This window comes from Mauremys reevesii, linkage group 4 (genome assembly GCF_016161935.1).
Source record: "Mauremys reevesii isolate NIE-2019 linkage group 4, ASM1616193v1, whole genome shotgun sequence".
Taxonomy (NCBI): Eukaryota; Metazoa; Chordata; order Testudines; family Geoemydidae; genus Mauremys; species Mauremys reevesii.
The window spans coordinates 39722977-39739483 of NC_052626.1; the positions used below are offsets into that span (position 1 = coordinate 39722977).

Consider the following 16507-nt stretch of genomic DNA (forward strand, 5'->3'; position numbering starts at 1 on the left):
TGAAGCTGCTGATGGAGATGCTGAGTTGATGTGTTGTGATGCCAACCATTCCCATCTTCAGAATTCCAGGCACCAATGGAAATAAGAGGCCCTGTGTGTGCCTGAGACAGGGGGAGGATGGCAAGGAAAGAGTTAAAGCAGACTAAAGCAGAATGAGACCCAATACAAAGACAGTGTCTTGCAATTCGTTTCTCTACCATTTCTTCTGCACTAATTCACAATCATTATAATGTCAGGACAAGCTTCCATATGCTTCATTTAATGACATTAATTAATTTCACACACTTCTGTTTTATTTAAAAAGCAAGTAATGAAAAAACATTCCATTCTCTGCAAGAAAGAATACAGGTCGGCTATCGGAATTCGGCTTTCTTTTATACAAAGAAAGGGGAAAAAAGCTAATTGGTGCATCCGCTGGACCATGTCAGCCTCTCTCGCCGCCTTCACCTTACCTCCCAACCTCCACCCAAGTTCAGGTTTCCTAGCCACTCCTGTGCCCCCCGCCCTGCATCCAGCTTTCTGACAAGCCACTTCTTTCCACATGAAAAAGAAATAACTGGCTAGGGAAACGTCTGGGGCACCTATCTCCCTGTCCAAATAATGAATCCATTAACAGCACAGAGGAAAGGAATAAATGCATTAAGGGCCTTAGCAGATAACAGACAGAGAAGCACAGCCTGTATGTTCCTGCTCTCTGGTGCTCAGACAGTTTAACCCACAGCTGCAGCACCAGGAAAACAAAAAGGAAAGGAAAGAAAATACCAGCTAACTGATCCCACTTTACAATTCTATTTTGTTTTCATGCGAAAACCAGCTTTGCTCCCTGCCTCTGTCATGCCTTTTGCCATCTTCTGTGCCAACTACTGTACTACTCTGTGGTTGTATTATTTATGATCTATTATTTAGACAAGTTGGGCCCGACTGTCAGAGGTGCTGAGCTCCCAGTTTCAGTTTAAACTGAAGTCAATGAGAATTAAGAGTGCTCAGGACCCCTGGGGAAAGAAATCAAACCCAAAATGGGCACCCAAGATCACTGGCCACTTTTAGCCCAGGACCAATAAGTCTGTTGCAGGGCTAGGAACAGAACCCAGGAATCCCAAGCTCACATCAGATTTATCCTCAAGACTATCCTCTCTCTCTGCGGTGTCCTACATGTCCTGCACCTTACATGTCATTTAATAATGGCTTAGGATTTAAATCAGAGTAATGTCCTTAGGAGTCAATCTGTAGAAATCACATTGTGGGTCTCCAGATTTATTCCTCAACTCATAACTGATCAGTTTACAAGCTAAACCAAGGATTCTTTAACTACCAGCTAATGCAAACATAGCCTAAGATCTGAAAACCCAACTGAGTTGCTTCACACATTAGCAGGAACACCGCAGACATAGAAATTGGAACATAACCAGTGTTATGGTGTATACAAACCTCACGCTGGGCCCGAGCAGGTTAAAAGCCAATATCTGGTCCAGGTAGCCCTGCTGAGCACAGGCAAACTGGATGTGTGGGTTAAAAGGAGCTCAGAAGCCCAGGCAAAGGGTGGTGGGCAGGGTGCAGGAGAGATGAATCCTGCTCCAGGAAGCTAGACAGAAGGTTGAGCCTAAGAGGGGACCCCAGAGTGAGTAAGGCCCACAGGCAGTACCTTCTCCAACCCTCTGAGAACCAGCAGGTCCTGCAGGGCCCTGCTCATTTGGACCCTTGTTAAGTGATTGTTTGTTTGGTCTATATGGGTCACGCCTCAAACTGAAAGGACACAGATAGGAAGTAGTCCAAGGCAGTTTCTCTGCAGGGAGGATCCTTCTGGTGTTGCTTCCCACAGAGGCCTAGGTTAGGACCAGGTGCAGAGGGAAGGCCTGATTCCCCTATCACACCCTTTTAAGGGCCAAGGCCCAGATGCAAATGGAGGCCAGAAGATTCCTAGCTTAGGATCAGAAACCAGGCACCTCTACTCTCCTGACAGAAAGGCAAAGGACCCATGGTCAGGTGTGCTAATTGCTAAGTCTCCACCCTTCAAGCACCCTAACATAGGCAGATAGTGGTTAAATATGGACCAGATGGGTCAAGCAAGTGGAGCCTCAAAGTCACTTGAGTATTTCCAAGAGAGTGGAGGGGAAAAAATAGGAGAGTGGAGCTTGGATCATTAAATCCATTTGATCCTGCCTTTGCCTGCTATACATGCCTAAGGAAACAAAGACTAATTGGCTGGTCTGTAGACCCACAGGGGGTCCATAGAACCAGTGCTATGGAAAACCTGCTTGTTGTCTGCAGAATAAGTGCTGATAGCACAGATGGAATACAGGGACCAAAGCAGTAAGTGTGCCACATAGACTGAACTTCCCTACCACTCCTAGAAGTCACCCCTCTAGGGTCAAGGCTGAAGCACACTGGCACCAGCCTTGAACCATGACTACCAGACTATAAATAGAGAATGTCAGACTCCCAATCTGTCAATATGTGCCTCTTCCCAGGGGTCCCAAGGATTGTGAGGCATCTTACTACCACCTTCCTGCTGTGTGAGAAAGTCTTGTCTGTGCCTGCTGTGTATCAGCTCTCTGTACCCACCAGCCTCTGGCAACACAAGCATTACCTTCCAGGTTTCCACAGGCTCTGCCTGTCCAGGTCAGTGATAGGCACACACTAGCCCCCACCTGCTCCCAGTCCTGTGAGTGTCCCTCTGGCATGCTCAGCCCCTGGTGCCCTGAACACTGATAACTTAAAGCTGCTATTCCCAAAGGAATAATACACACCATCTTATAAGATTCAATTCAAGATCACCACTCTACTTAATGCACTGCACTTAACTGGGTGTGCGTATATATTAGTGAAAACAAGAACAAGTTCATCAAATAACAGAGATTTGAGCGATAGAAGGAAGAATATTGGAAACAAATGGTTACATATAAAACAAAATCATAACATGCTTTCTAGAGGCTAACTTAATTCACAAGGTGCTCCTCTCTCTCCTACAAGACAGCTCACCCCAAGTCCTTTTCCCAGCATTTACAACCAGTCTGGCTGAGATCCCTCCTCATCCCACTGGTGACTTGTCCTCACAGAATGAAGGAATAATGGGGCTCATCAGCACACCAGATGGAGTTCCAAAAGTTCATTGTCATACCTCTAACCAAGATAACCCTGGCTGTTTGTTTTTCCTGCAGCCCCTGCAATGTATTGATTAGCATTTTGCTCAGACTGTAAATGGGCATGCTTTGTGAACCATACAGTACGGAATTTGCCCATGACCTGCCAGAGAGAGAAATGTCTCTCCCTGCTATCTGATGAGAGTATGCAGATCACCTTTTGGTGGCCTGCCATAACTCAGATCTAGACAACACACTTTTTAGTGTATACATAACTTCACATATTTTCCATACATACAGCTCACAATGATTATGATGACCAGTGTGACAGAGGCTTCATTAGAGATTTTACACAACATTCTTTGGTGGCCTAGTGTTTAGAGATCAGACCCAGGGGATCCCTGTAACCTCTACCAGCTGGTATCAAGAGGTTGCTGAGTCATACATTCCAATATCTTTCACCCTGCTAAGCTCACTGCGAAAACCCCTGCAATCAAATAGCAATGATGGCTGCCAAAAGGAAGGTGGGCAGCAGTGGTTTTCAGTGCTAGAATGGGAAACAAGTCCGGTACCTGTGGCAATGAGCTGGGCAGAAGTTCTGCCAATACAGGGACTTTGAGAACCACTAAAAACTCCCCCTCCTGCTGAGCTAGCAGACAGGAACTCTCTCTCTTCCTCCTTGCCCTTTTACTCCTACTTTCTCTGCCCTCCCTCCCTATCACAATTTCTCTCCCCGTTGCTGTTCCTCTGCCCTTCCCCTCCTCCAACTTTCTCTCCCTTCGTGCCTTTTCCCTCTACCCCATCTCTCTCTCACTCTCTCATAAAAAGATTGTCCTTGTTTTTCTCCTTTATTTACTTTCCAGAGAGAATGACAGCAGTGGCACCTGCTTTGCACGCTGCGGCTCATTCTCTTCACTTCATTTTCCTCTCAGCTCAGGCTTGGCAGTTCCACCTCAGCGCTGCTCTCTAGAGACTCTCACAGCAAGGAGCAGCTTTGACTTTCGCCTCTTAAACTTCGATAAGTTAAGCAAGAACAAGGGAGGGCAGTGGGCAGCTGCTGGAAGAGGAAAAAATGTATAACACCAACTGCAGTCAGCCATTTTGAAGGTCATATCACATGGGCTTTCCCTTTTGTCTGCCAACTGGAGAATGCCATGCCTGAGCCATCACAGGAATCGCAATGAGATTGAGTGGGGAAATAATCCTCCCCAAATATGACCTTTCCTTTAAAAAGAATTGCAAGGGAATGAATAACTGCAGCAAGCAGAAAGCATCAGGGGAGAGTAATGGCCAAGGCCCCTCAGACAACATTAGTGCCATCAGCCCAGCAGTGAGAATGAGAGAAGGGGAAAGACGGCCAGCTAGATAGTACATGTCTAAGTGACCATCTCATGCTGCTAGAGAAATAATAAAGGATCCAGAGTGGCAGGGGAGGGGATCCTGCTGAATCATGACTTTACCATCCCAGGAGCTTTACCACCCCTCCCTGCCATCCTCACCTGTTCTAAAAAGGAACCGTAAAAATGCCCTCCCTATACATGTAACAGTGATGACAGACTCAGATGTGACAGTGGGAGCAAGGGACACAAGGTTAACAACTGCATTTCTGCATAATGGCTTATTTTCCCCTCATTACTCTTCATAGCAGGGATGGATTAATTAGCCCAAATAATAATCATTGTGCCAGTGAGCTATATTATTTCCTGATTACTCAGAGCTTTATTTTTAAAAAGGCCCAAACCTTCAACCATGAACCTACCTGAGCACACAGCTATTCCATGTAGGCACATATTCCTAGCTCTGTCAACCCTCGGCTTCTCTCCACTCCCTCTAATGGCACATTACACCAACTTGTTGTGTCCTGTCTTGACTTTACTGGGAACTGTGGATGGCCAGCGCCTCTGAAAAATCAGGCTCAATATATGTGAAGTGGAGCATCAAAACCAGATGTAAAATCGAAGGTCATTTTTGGAAATGTGGGCCTAAGACCTGCCCCAGGCTACATAGTGAGTCAGCAGAACCACAGTTAGAGCTCATGATTCCCAACTGCATGTTCACAATGCTAGACTATGCTGCCTCTATTATTAGAACAAAGACTATTAATCTCTTGTTTCTATATCCCCCGTCACCACAAAAGGTCCAAAAAGTGCTTTGTGGACTACATACAGATGTCACCTCATCCTCTGTAACACAGCCACTTCTGGGATAGCACATAAACGCTGCCCGAGAGTTTGGGGCAGGAAGTGAAGAATGCAGTATCCAACTGAAAGTGCACGGAGGAGGGATCTATTGTGGGAAAATATTAGTTCTTTTGGAATTTGGCCTGGACAATGGGGCTTACACCTCTGTGGTAGCTCAGGGGATATTTCATTTATCAGGTCTTTCTGTTTTACTTCTCATCCAAAACACAACCACAGCAGCACATCATCAACTCTTAAACACAAGGCTGGATTACTGGTAAAATTACGTGAACCAATTGTACCACCTACCGAATCACCAGTACCACTTGCTGCCACACCATTGTTTCTCTTTGAAGATTTCTCCTCCAGGTACTGATCAAAACACATTGTGGCTTAACTGCAAAGACCTAACAAGATCACAGCCATAAACCAGATTGCATCTTTGTTCTTGTCCAGCACCCCAAACCTATCAAGTTGAGTGAATCTTGTGGCAAGGCTTTGCTTACCAAATGTAGCAGCTGGGTCATCTTAGCCAGATAAAATAAAAACAAGAGAGGTAAGAGCTGAAGGATGAGAGAGGAGAAAAAGAACTAAATAATGTGCAACCCAAGCTTGCAAATTATCATGGACGAAGGACAGTCTCAAACAAAGAGTAATTCAACCATATCGAACACCTTTTCTCCTAATCAGACAAGAACACCCTGGCTGGCTGGGGAGAAGGCATGCAGCCAGCTTAGGGAGAGCACAAGGTTAAACGCTACCCGTCAAGGAGCTAGAAGTACTTGGAAACTTTGACCAGCTGCAGGAAGACAGGTTGTATATGCAGAAGGGAGGGTGAGTTTTATATTATTTTACATCCCCTACCTATTATCCCAGGCCTGGGTTTCTTCCATCTCTTCAGCTCAGTGCAGTTCTTTCAGGAGTGAAAGTTTGAGCACTAATCCCAGCCACCTTTTAGACTCCTGGGATGAAATCCTGGCCTCCCATGAACTCAATGGGAGTTTTGCCATTGACATCAATAAAGTTAGGATTTCACCCTCAGTATTTATCTCCCTGTAGGGAGGCATAGTTGGACCTGCATGTCCAGCTGTGGTAACTGAATTGTCATTTTTTAGCATGAAAATCTGACTATTGGGCTTAAAATGTTCAATTTAAAAGAGAAATCCCCCCAAACCTATTATTTAACATCACGTTTGTTCTTCATTAAAGGTGCTGAAAGGAAAAACATGGCTGAAATGCATATATTTTGATTGTAATCTCTGCCTCAATATGATACAATGCAAACTGAGTCCTGTGCATCACATTTTCTAATCTATCTTTTGCTTAGTATCATTTACTGAGCATTTTTTCAACACTTTTTTTATCTCAATTTTTTTCTGGGCTTCATTTCAGATTTTTGTAGAAGTTGAAAAATCATACTCAGTTTCGTATTCAGGCAAGTCGACATACGTTATCAGCTGCAACGTCAGTGCAGTCTGGTTTTTGTTGGTGGTGGGGGTTTTTAAGTGAAAATGTCTAGAGAAATTGATGGGGAATGGAGGGGGAGCTTACCTGCTCCATAAATTCATCACTAGTTTGAAGAAGAATCAAAAATTGTAGGTGCTGCTCTCAATCAATGCTCCAAACTTTCTGGTCCAAATTCGCTGCTGTTAAAAATTAGATTTCAAAGGAGCTGCATCCATTGACACTAGCAGAGAGTTTGGGCCTCAGGGTTGTCTATGAAATGTAGTCAAATCACAGTACTAGTTTGAGCTGAACCAGAGGGGAAAAACATACATCTGCTGTTAATCAAGGATCCTGTGGGGATGTGAAACAGGGACACTGTATGGCTGTTTAAATCCAAGCAATCCAATAGGTTTGGTGCATTTATTTCTTTGCGTTCAGTGTCTTAGGTGATGGTAAATGGATCTATGAAATGAGGGTCTGAGTAGACTCAGAATAATGCTTCTTGAAGTGAATGGAGTCACATCAGTATAAGAGTGGTGCAAGAGGAGAATCAGGCCTTTGGATTCTTCCCTCTTTCTCCTTACACTATGTTACATTGATCCAGGAAGCAGTTCACCTGAAAAACTACATACAGACAATTTGTTTTAAACAAACAGTCACTGGCAGATCACACTGGTCCCCAGCGGAATGCAAGTGTCTTGAAACACAAAAGGCAGGGAAACTGAAATTGAAAATTGATCTCACACAGGCTGGAAGAGTGATTTCCTAGCTGGGATTTTAAATAACTCTTTTTTCTCTTCATTTTACTCACACACACACATTTCTCTCCTCTAATTCTTCAGCCTTTGTCAACTAGGAACAAAGACCTCCACCATCCCTCTCTATTTCACCAGCCTTCTCATCAATATATTCTATTACCGAATTGGGGTTTAAGCTTTTCTCTTCTTTTTAATCAATAGGAAGCAAAGCAAAGAGAAAAATTAAAAACTCTAAAAAATGAAGAAAAAGGTGCTTTAAAAAAGCTAATCGCTGCTAAACACTGACAGCTTATTGGAGCATCACACAAAACCCCCGCTATAATCTATTTGGCTCCACACCACTGTGAAAAGTTAGGCTGGTTGCAAAAGACAACTTGGAGGGGCAAAGGAAAGGATTGCCAATGATGGTTATCACCTGGGAAAGGTGGAAGGACCAGGCCGTAGAGAGGTGTAGTCTAGAGGTCTGAGCATAGCCCAAGAGCCAGGAACTTCAGAGGTTAATCCTGTTTACTACACCAACACACCTTCTGTGGCCTTTGGAAAGTCGTGTCATCCTTTTGTGCCTCGGTTTCCATATATGTAAAATAGCGATAATGATAATGACCCTCCTCTGGGGTCATGAGAATTGTTTAGTTCATATTTGTAAAGTACTTTGAGATGGAAGCAGTAATTACTAACTATGTAAAGAAAGAATGATCCCCTGTTCTATTTAGGGCACTGGACAAGGCACCCGAGACCCAAGTTTTATTCCTGGCTCTCCCACGGATATGCTCTTTAATCTTGCTCCTCACTTTCTACACCTGTAAAATGGGAACAGTAACACTTCCTTGTTGGAAGATGTCATTCATTTATGTTTGTAAAGCACTGTGAGGTTCTAGGGTAGAAGGTACTGCATAAGGTATTATGGGGTACCCCTTGCCACACCATAGTTAAGGTTGTTTATTATTATCATGCCCAGCTCATTTCAGAATTTCTAAACAATTCATAGAGGCCCCTCGCTTCCATACAGCAATGAGTGACTCTGGTTTCATCCCCATTTTCCCCTAGCTACACCAAAGGTATCGACCCTTTGTGTGTGGAAGCAGCCCCCTCACTGAGGCCTATAAATCATTGGAAAACTTCCCAACTGTAAGGGTAGTTAAGCACTAGAACAAATGACTTAGGGATGTTGTGGAATCTCTGTCACAGGAGGTTTTTAAGAATGGGTTAGACAAACTGTTGTCAGGGATGGGATAGATAATACTGAGCCCTGCTTCAGTGCAGGGGACTGGACTACATGACCTAGCGAGGTCCCTTCCAGTTCTACATTTCTATGATTGTTTGAGACCAGTCTTCCCCTAGCATTGATATTTTCTGCATCTCTCTCTCACCCTCTCATTCTTTATGATTTTTTTAAATGATCTTGGCCATTTCAGTTGCTCTCCCCTCCTGTCTGTCCCAGGTGGAGAATACTCAGCAGGGTTTTAAAGGGACACTGAATCATGTCCGTGCAATGGAACAGATTCTGTGCTGTGCCTCAACAGGAGCTACAGCACAGGAAGCACAGGCCAGTGGAAGAAGGAGGAAAGGTAAGCCGCCACCTTTGCACAGCCTGGCTTCTGAGCCAAAGCCCTCGGGGTTGCTCTAATTTACAGCAACCGTACCTGAGCTGCCTAAGGTCTGTGCCACAGCCTGGTGCAACTCAGAATCTTCACAACTGGCACTGCTATGATAGACTCCCCTTCCACCTCTGGCATGGCCCCTCCTGCCCCTGGCATGTCCTCAACACTGGAAGCTGTAAAGGGGGCAGGGGAGGGATGGTTGTGGTGCCTTTACAATCCCTATATACTATCAGAATGGTACATATGACAGGAGGTCAGAATCAGCCCTGCTGTGTTGAAAAAAAAAAAGATTCTCACCTGTGTCACTAACATCTGGAATTATTTATCTGATAACAGTCTTCAAACATGTGAAGGACTGTTACAAAGAATGCTGATCGGTTGTTCTCTGTGTCCACTGAAAGTAGGACACAAAGTAATCAGCTTAAACTGCCGTAAAGGAGATTTAGGTAAGATATTAGGAAAAACTTTCTAACAATACGGGTAGTTAAGCACCAGAATAGGCTTCCAAGATAAACTGTGGAATTCCCACCATTGCAGGTTTTTAAGAACAGGTTAGACAAACCCCTGTCAATCTAGCAGGGAAATGTGTAACACACACCGGTGGCTGGAAACTGAAGTTAAACAAATTCAGGTTGGAAACAAGGTGTAAACTTTTAACGGCGAGGGTAATTACCCATTGGAACAATTTACCCAGGGGCTCCATCGCTGACAACTGGATGTAAAAGGGCTGCTCTAGGAATGACTTTGGGGAAGTTCAATAGCCCGTGTTATCCAGGAGGTCAGACTAGATGATCACAATGGTCCCTTCTGGCTTTGGAATCTTTGAGAGCTCCAACCCCATTTTGCAGATTCAAAAGCAGAAATGGACCTTTCACAGAGCGCTGGTGCAAGGGGAGAGACAAGTTGAGTTGTTCACTAGGTAGTAGCCCTGCACTAGGTCACATGCACCTTAATACTCTACAGAGCGCTGGGTAGCACATTTCTGTATCTGAGGAGAATCAAATGGCTGGGGAAGTCCCCCTGGAATCTGCCCAGTGCCAAACTCTCCAGGCAAAGGAGAGCCAAGCAGCTCACATGGGTGTTTATTGCATGTCCTTCTGGTCCTTATCTGATGTCCACACTGAAACCTTTATATCAGTTTGTATCTTTCTCATGCCAGGAAGCAAACTGTGCCCATGGTCAAGAACCTAGCAATAAGCAAAACACTTTGCAGAAAGACTTCCAGTACCAGGCCAGGACTCAGTAATGCAGAGAGGGGAAAAGCAGGAGCAGTGAAAATGGAGGAGGGAGGGGCAGAAAGTTGTCCCTTCAACCTCAGCAAGAGGACGCATGGAACATAAGAGCAGCTTGCTGAAAGCAAAAAGGTGCCAGTCAGTACCATAAAGAGAAAATTAACTCTTAAAACGATGGCAATTTCCCTTCCACCACACTTCTAGTGAAGCTGAAATTGACATGGGTCACATACTATGAAGAGTCAGGGCTAATCAATAACTGGATAGGAGAGCTCCAAAGAAAATCCAGGATGTGGCAGGCAGAGATGTGGGTGACTCAGTAGAGGGCCCTCTCCTCTCTGAAACTGTAACACACAAGCCACCATGTGGTGCCAGAGGCATTGTGCTGCAGGAGGTGGATGTTGTCTTTCAAGTTAAACATAAAACCAAGATCCCTGATCGTTTGTGATGATCAAAGGTTACTTCTTGCGCTACACTGTTGTAGACAACATGCACACTTCATTCCAGAGGTGGCTGCCTTTCAGAGGTGAAAGGATGAGTCTTATACAAATGGTTCCTAAAGCCCCTTGGAATGAAATATACCGTAGAAGCAAAAGATATTATTAAAGTCCTGAATTCCTGATTTGGAACACGTAGTGAAACTGCTGTATCCCTCAGGGGCCACCAGAGCAGTAAGCTACCAGATCTCAGGGAACTGCTGAGACCATCAAACTCATGTCAGGCAGTGCCTCCAATCCATGCCCAGAGAGCAGAAGGACAGTGAGCATATAATCCTTTCCCCCGTCACAAGCCTCGCTCTGTCTCTGTGATGAAAATGCCTGATCTTTCCTAATTTCTAGCACTTGCCCCACTGCTTCCCTGCTATTGGTGAGAGAGGTGCTGGGGCGAAAACAACCAGTTACACCTAGAGCATTCCAGCCTTCTGATGGCCCCTTTCTGCTTCACTCATGTTCTCCTTCGCTATTCTCTATCGCCAAGGAGAAATGGGAATTTCCCCCCTTCTCTTTATGTAACAAGCTGCTGCGCAAATCCCCCATCAAAGCCTTCTGAGGAGAAGAAATAAATATCTGTTAGCCATTTATATAAATCTGCGAGTCAGAGGGGTGCATGAGATTTTGGAACCAGAGGCTTCCAGGGCAGCAGCTCACATACTGAATGGTTTAGGGTGGTTCAAAGGGGCATAGCCAAGATTCACCAGACGGAACTGAGTACAGAAAAAAACCTCAAGCTGGAAATCAGAAAACATCTGCTAATGGTGACATCTACTCAACTGTGGAACAGTATCCCTGAGGGAAGTACTGAAAGCCCCATCACCTGAGACACTTAAAGCTGTGCAGGACAGAGGCCTTGAAAATACATTATAGGGAACAATCATGCACTGGCTGGGAGCAGAGACCAGGAATAGGATTAGTCTAATAAGGCATTTCCACTTCAGACTAGGATTCCAACAATCAGAATCTAGCAAGGCAACCCTTCAATAACCAGGCATTGTGTGGAGCCCAGCACTCAGAAGCACCCCTAGAATAATATAACAGTGATGTACCCTAACACCCACAAAAAACACCTGCAATACAGAGTGTGGAGCTCAGCACGTAAGAAACCCTACAACAAAGATAACAAACCAACGTGCACAGCTTGATGCTCACAGAGCAGGTTTCCAACAGGGTGGGGGCAAATAGCTGAGTTTTCAGTTCACCAGAAGTTCAAAAAAAAATAATAATAATAATTTTGGGTCAATCCACAACAAATTTGCCAAAGTCAAAAATAATTATTTTCAGGTCAAACAAAATATTCAATTTTGAGCAACCCTACAAAAACAAGCCACCATGGAAGGGAACAAATTTGTGGTGAGGAAAGTTCCCAAAATATTCAGAGCAGGGGAGGGGAGTTATTTTAAATAAGGAGGGTGGGAACAACTTCAGTTTAAAACTATCATTACTTGTTGAGGTTTAAAGAATTTATTTTTACAATAATTCCTCCCTTAAAAGCCCAGATTCAGGTTCTCTCCCTTTACAACAGCATAAGAAATAGGCATTTACACATTTCTGTTTCCACTCCAGCAGGATCCGCCAAGCAATAGGTTCCTCTTAGCTTCTTCTGCTGTGCAGGTGTCCAGCAAACCAGCCAAGCAAAGAGGGTGACCAATCATCTAATTGGGTAAGGTCTAGAACTGACAATTGAGCATGTGGAATCTGGGTATGCGAGTCTCAGAAATCTTGTGGGAGCACAAGAGAAAATGGGGCAGTAACCTTTCTCATCTTAATCTCAATAAGGGAGGGGAAAAAGCATCTCAAGATTAATAGCCAACGTACTCGGGTATTAGGGATTAAGAGGAGAATCCTGTTTGTTAGGATTAAGAGTGCTGGGTTCACATGAAAACCTTGACCAGCGAATTGCTTCCAAAGAAATGGTGTTTTTCATTTATTGAGAGAGAGAATAAAAATAAACCCATCAGCAGGAGGGCTACAGAACACAGCAAAGGTTTGGAAAATAAAATCTACTAGGAAAGGTTAAAGGGTCACAGTCAAGATAAAAATCAGATATTAAAAAATAAAAACAGCTTGTGTTATTAATAACATGGCAGATTAGGAGGAATGAGATTTAAAATCTGATTTTCACAACTCATGCTGTGCGTTTTACTTAGCAGCCCTTCACACAGTTTGGGTCAGTGAAATTAGATGGAGCAGCTTCCCTTTCTGATTTGGAGGCACAATGCTGTGTAACTATGCTGCACCCATAACTGAAGGCTTTAGGCACCAATTCTAGAACTGAAAATGCCTATCAGAACATTAACGAATTTAGCCTCACACTTTCCCATTGTGCAGATTGGGAACATGAGGCACAGAGAGGTTATGAGCAACATTTTCAAAGTGCCCTGTGACTTCAGGTGCCCTCGCTTCAGACATTAATTTTCAGAAATGTTTGGCACCCATTCTGGTTCATAGAATATTAGGGTTGGAAGGGACCTCAAGAGATCATCTAGTCCAACCCCCTGCTCGAAACAGGACCAATCCCCAAATGGCCCCCTCAAGGATTGAATTCACAACCCTGGGTTTAGCAGGCCAATGCTCAAACCACTGAGCTATCCCTCCCCCCTAAAGTCAATGTGATCCATTGATGTTCACCACTTGTGAAAACTAGGCCCAAGCTATCTCAAGTTAGGCACAAAATTTTTTTGGCCTAAATGACTTGCCCAATGCCACACTGTTAGTCAGTGGCAGAGCCTGTAACAGACCACCCAGAAATCTTGTATCCCAGTGCCCACCTGTTGTGACCAGTGTTGGGAGTGTGGTTGGCTTTGGATATAAAACACAGCAGGAGAGAAGATCAACTTTACAGAACTTTTCATTTAATTTTCCTTTAAAAGCTTTCATGGAACATTTTCTATTGATGTGAGGTTTCTCATAAATGGAAAAGGGAGGAGAGCCAAAGACGCTATGGCAACCATTAGGGATCTCATTATGCCAAACTAATTAACCTTGAAGGTTCTCAGATACTATGGTGATAGGCACGAGTACAAAACCCTAAGATAGCTAATTCTTCTTCTACATATCCCTCCTACCTACATCCAAACAAATAACCTAACGTTTAGGCCTAATCTCACTTCACTGTATCCCTCTAAGAGGACAAGGCATGTTCAGTATGGGGAGATAAGATTATTGTCTAAAAATACAGAACAGGCTGTTAGAAAGGCTACAGGAATAAACTATTCCCATTTGTCAAGGAGGACAGAACAAGCAGAAATAGCCTGGAACTAAAGCAGGGAAACCTAGGTAAGATATTAGCCAAAAAAAACGAAACAAAACAAAAACAACCCACATTACATAGTTATGAAATTTGGGATCTGAACATGCTGATGAGAGCCACGGTGGAACTCCCAACAATAGAGCTATTCAGACTAACCATGTAGGGCTGAATTCATTGGTGTGCTGTGGTCCCATTACACTGGTTCTACTGGTGTAAAGGGGATGCAAAGTCACTGTAATTGTAGAATCAGGGAATTCTCCTGACATCATGGGGAGGCAATAGTAGGCTGCAGCTGGTTTTATGCCATTTCCTACAGGAGTGCTCATTGCAGGAAATCAGGGTAGGAAGGGGACATGGACAGAGTGTTCTTAAATCCCAGCTATTCCTGGCTGCTTGCAGGGGACTCGTAGCTGAGATGGCAAGTTGGATGGTCTTCAAGCTGCTCTAACATGTGCCACAGGAGCAAGCCCTATAGCAAGGGAGATGCAGAGCCACTTGAGTGTCTCCACCTTGATCCCTTTGCAAAGCTTTGCTCCAGTGGGGGGCTGAACTGGCCCACAGTTCACCAGGCATGGTCTGAGGATCTAGCTCAGGAAAGGAGCCTCTCCCACTACACAATGCTCCCATCCCCTGCTGACCTGTGTGTAACACAAAAGGTTGGAGTTTCAAATTCAACCCCTGCCTTGCACAGGTAGTGGACTGTGTCACCGCTCAATCTCACTAGACCCATTAGTGAGGGACTCCCAAAGGAACAAAACCCCCAGGGCCCATGGCATCAGCCTCACTGTGAAACCAGAGGTGAGAAATGGAATTCTTCCCATGGTTCATTTCTCTCCTAGAGCCTTAGTCCTTGGGGGCTCTTGGAGCTCTGTTATGGCAACATCAGATGAAGAACAGGCTGGTCAGCGGGGAAAGGCAAACGCAAGCGGCTTGGATTTGTACGCACAGCTCGTGCTTCATTAATGGACTGGAAACCTGGCTGCCTCCCCTCTGGCTGCACTGTGACTCCCTCCTTTCCCATTGTTATCCTCTGAGACTGGGTGGCTCACCTTCATGATGAAATTGAGTCTCACCAACCCAGGGCCCTGACAGCATTTGTACTACAAACAAGCCAGGAGCCAGCATTAGTTGAAACCCTCCTTCCTCCCCTCAGTGGCCAATGCTCTCTCTCAGCCATTGCCAGCATGGCTGCAATGCCGTTTATTCAACAATGCCTGCATTTCTGTGTTAATAGCCAGCACCACAGTTTGCAAACGACTCAGCACACAGGAGAGCAGGAGACACTTACAACTCAAGTCAATTTCATGGTGTGGCTGTTTGCTTCTCAGCAAATGATATCATTCACAGTTAACTGTGACTGTTTATATAGAGACCTAGAGGTGAGGGTGGAGAGCAAAGTACATATGAGTTTGCAATGCAATATGCCAGCAAGAAAAAGCCAGCCCTGAGCTGCATATAAAGGGCAGGGAGGGGGATTGTTCCTCTCAATATGGCTCTATCTGAGTGTTGTGCTCAGGTTGGGGCACCATATCATTACAGAGTTCAGAGAAAGGTAACCAAAATGATCAGGGAGTCAGAGGTACAAGCTGATGAGGAAACATTGGATTGTGCTAATTAGCCGAGTGAAGCAAAGGCAAAGTCAGGGGAGTATGATGGACATTACAAGTGTCTGGAGAGAGGAAACCTCATGGATGAAAAAGGAGTAGGGGATAACTGTAATAGGAAATATAGGACAAAACTAAGATCAATTATACTGTGGAATATTCTCCCCAAGTAATTGTACAAAACACTAGAGAAAGCACTGTAGGAAACAGCCCTGGGATAGAGATGGACTTGCATGGGCCAAAAGGATCTTTTCCATCTGTAATTTCTTTCCCTCCAGGATGTGGATTCTTTAAGATTTCCTAAAGGGATCAACATGTCCCTGTGTTCTGGGAACCCACCAATGCGACGCCAGCCCTAAAGGCAGCTACATACAGTTACCCAGAATGCTTTGCAGCCTATGCTTGTACGAAACATTACCACTGCTAGCAAGACCAAGTCTGCAAAGGGATTTAGACTGTGATCTTTCAGTTTCCCTTGCTGGTTTCTACCCCTCATGTAGGAGTGCAATATCCTGGTTTTGGGCATGTGGTCATGACTCTTAGTGGCTGGATCCAGTGACTAACAGTCTACTATTTATATATCATATTTAAAGAAGCTGTTACTCCATCTCAAGGGGTGGTTTGTGCTTTAGGTGCTGAAAGTCTCAGGGCTTGTCTACACTACTGGCTAGATTGACGGGCAGCGATCAATCCAGTGGGGGTGTGTGTTGATTTATCATGTCTAGTATAGATGTGATAAATCGACTGCCGATCGCTCTAGTGTCAACTCCTGCACTCTACCTCAACTAAAAGCAGAAAGGGAATCATAAGACAGGTTTTCCATTCCTCGGATCATCCTAGTAGCCCGTCTCTGAACCTG

At 44.6% G+C, this 16507-nt stretch overlaps 1 protein-coding gene across 8 annotated transcripts in view; it reads right to left on the reverse strand.

Moving 5' to 3' along the window:
• NRXN3 (neurexin 3) overlaps positions 1-16507 on the reverse strand; it is a 1505977-nt gene that overhangs the window by 1181141 nt on the left and 308329 nt on the right. Inside the window, exon 1 of one of the 8 annotated variants that reach the window (XM_039537770.1) lies at positions 9363-9446. The exons of the other annotated variants lie outside the window; for them this stretch is intronic. The gene's annotated coding sequence lies outside the window, so the exon portion shown is untranslated. Of the gene's footprint in view, positions 1-9362; positions 9447-16507 lie in introns of those variants that run through there. 8 annotated transcript variants of the gene reach the window in all.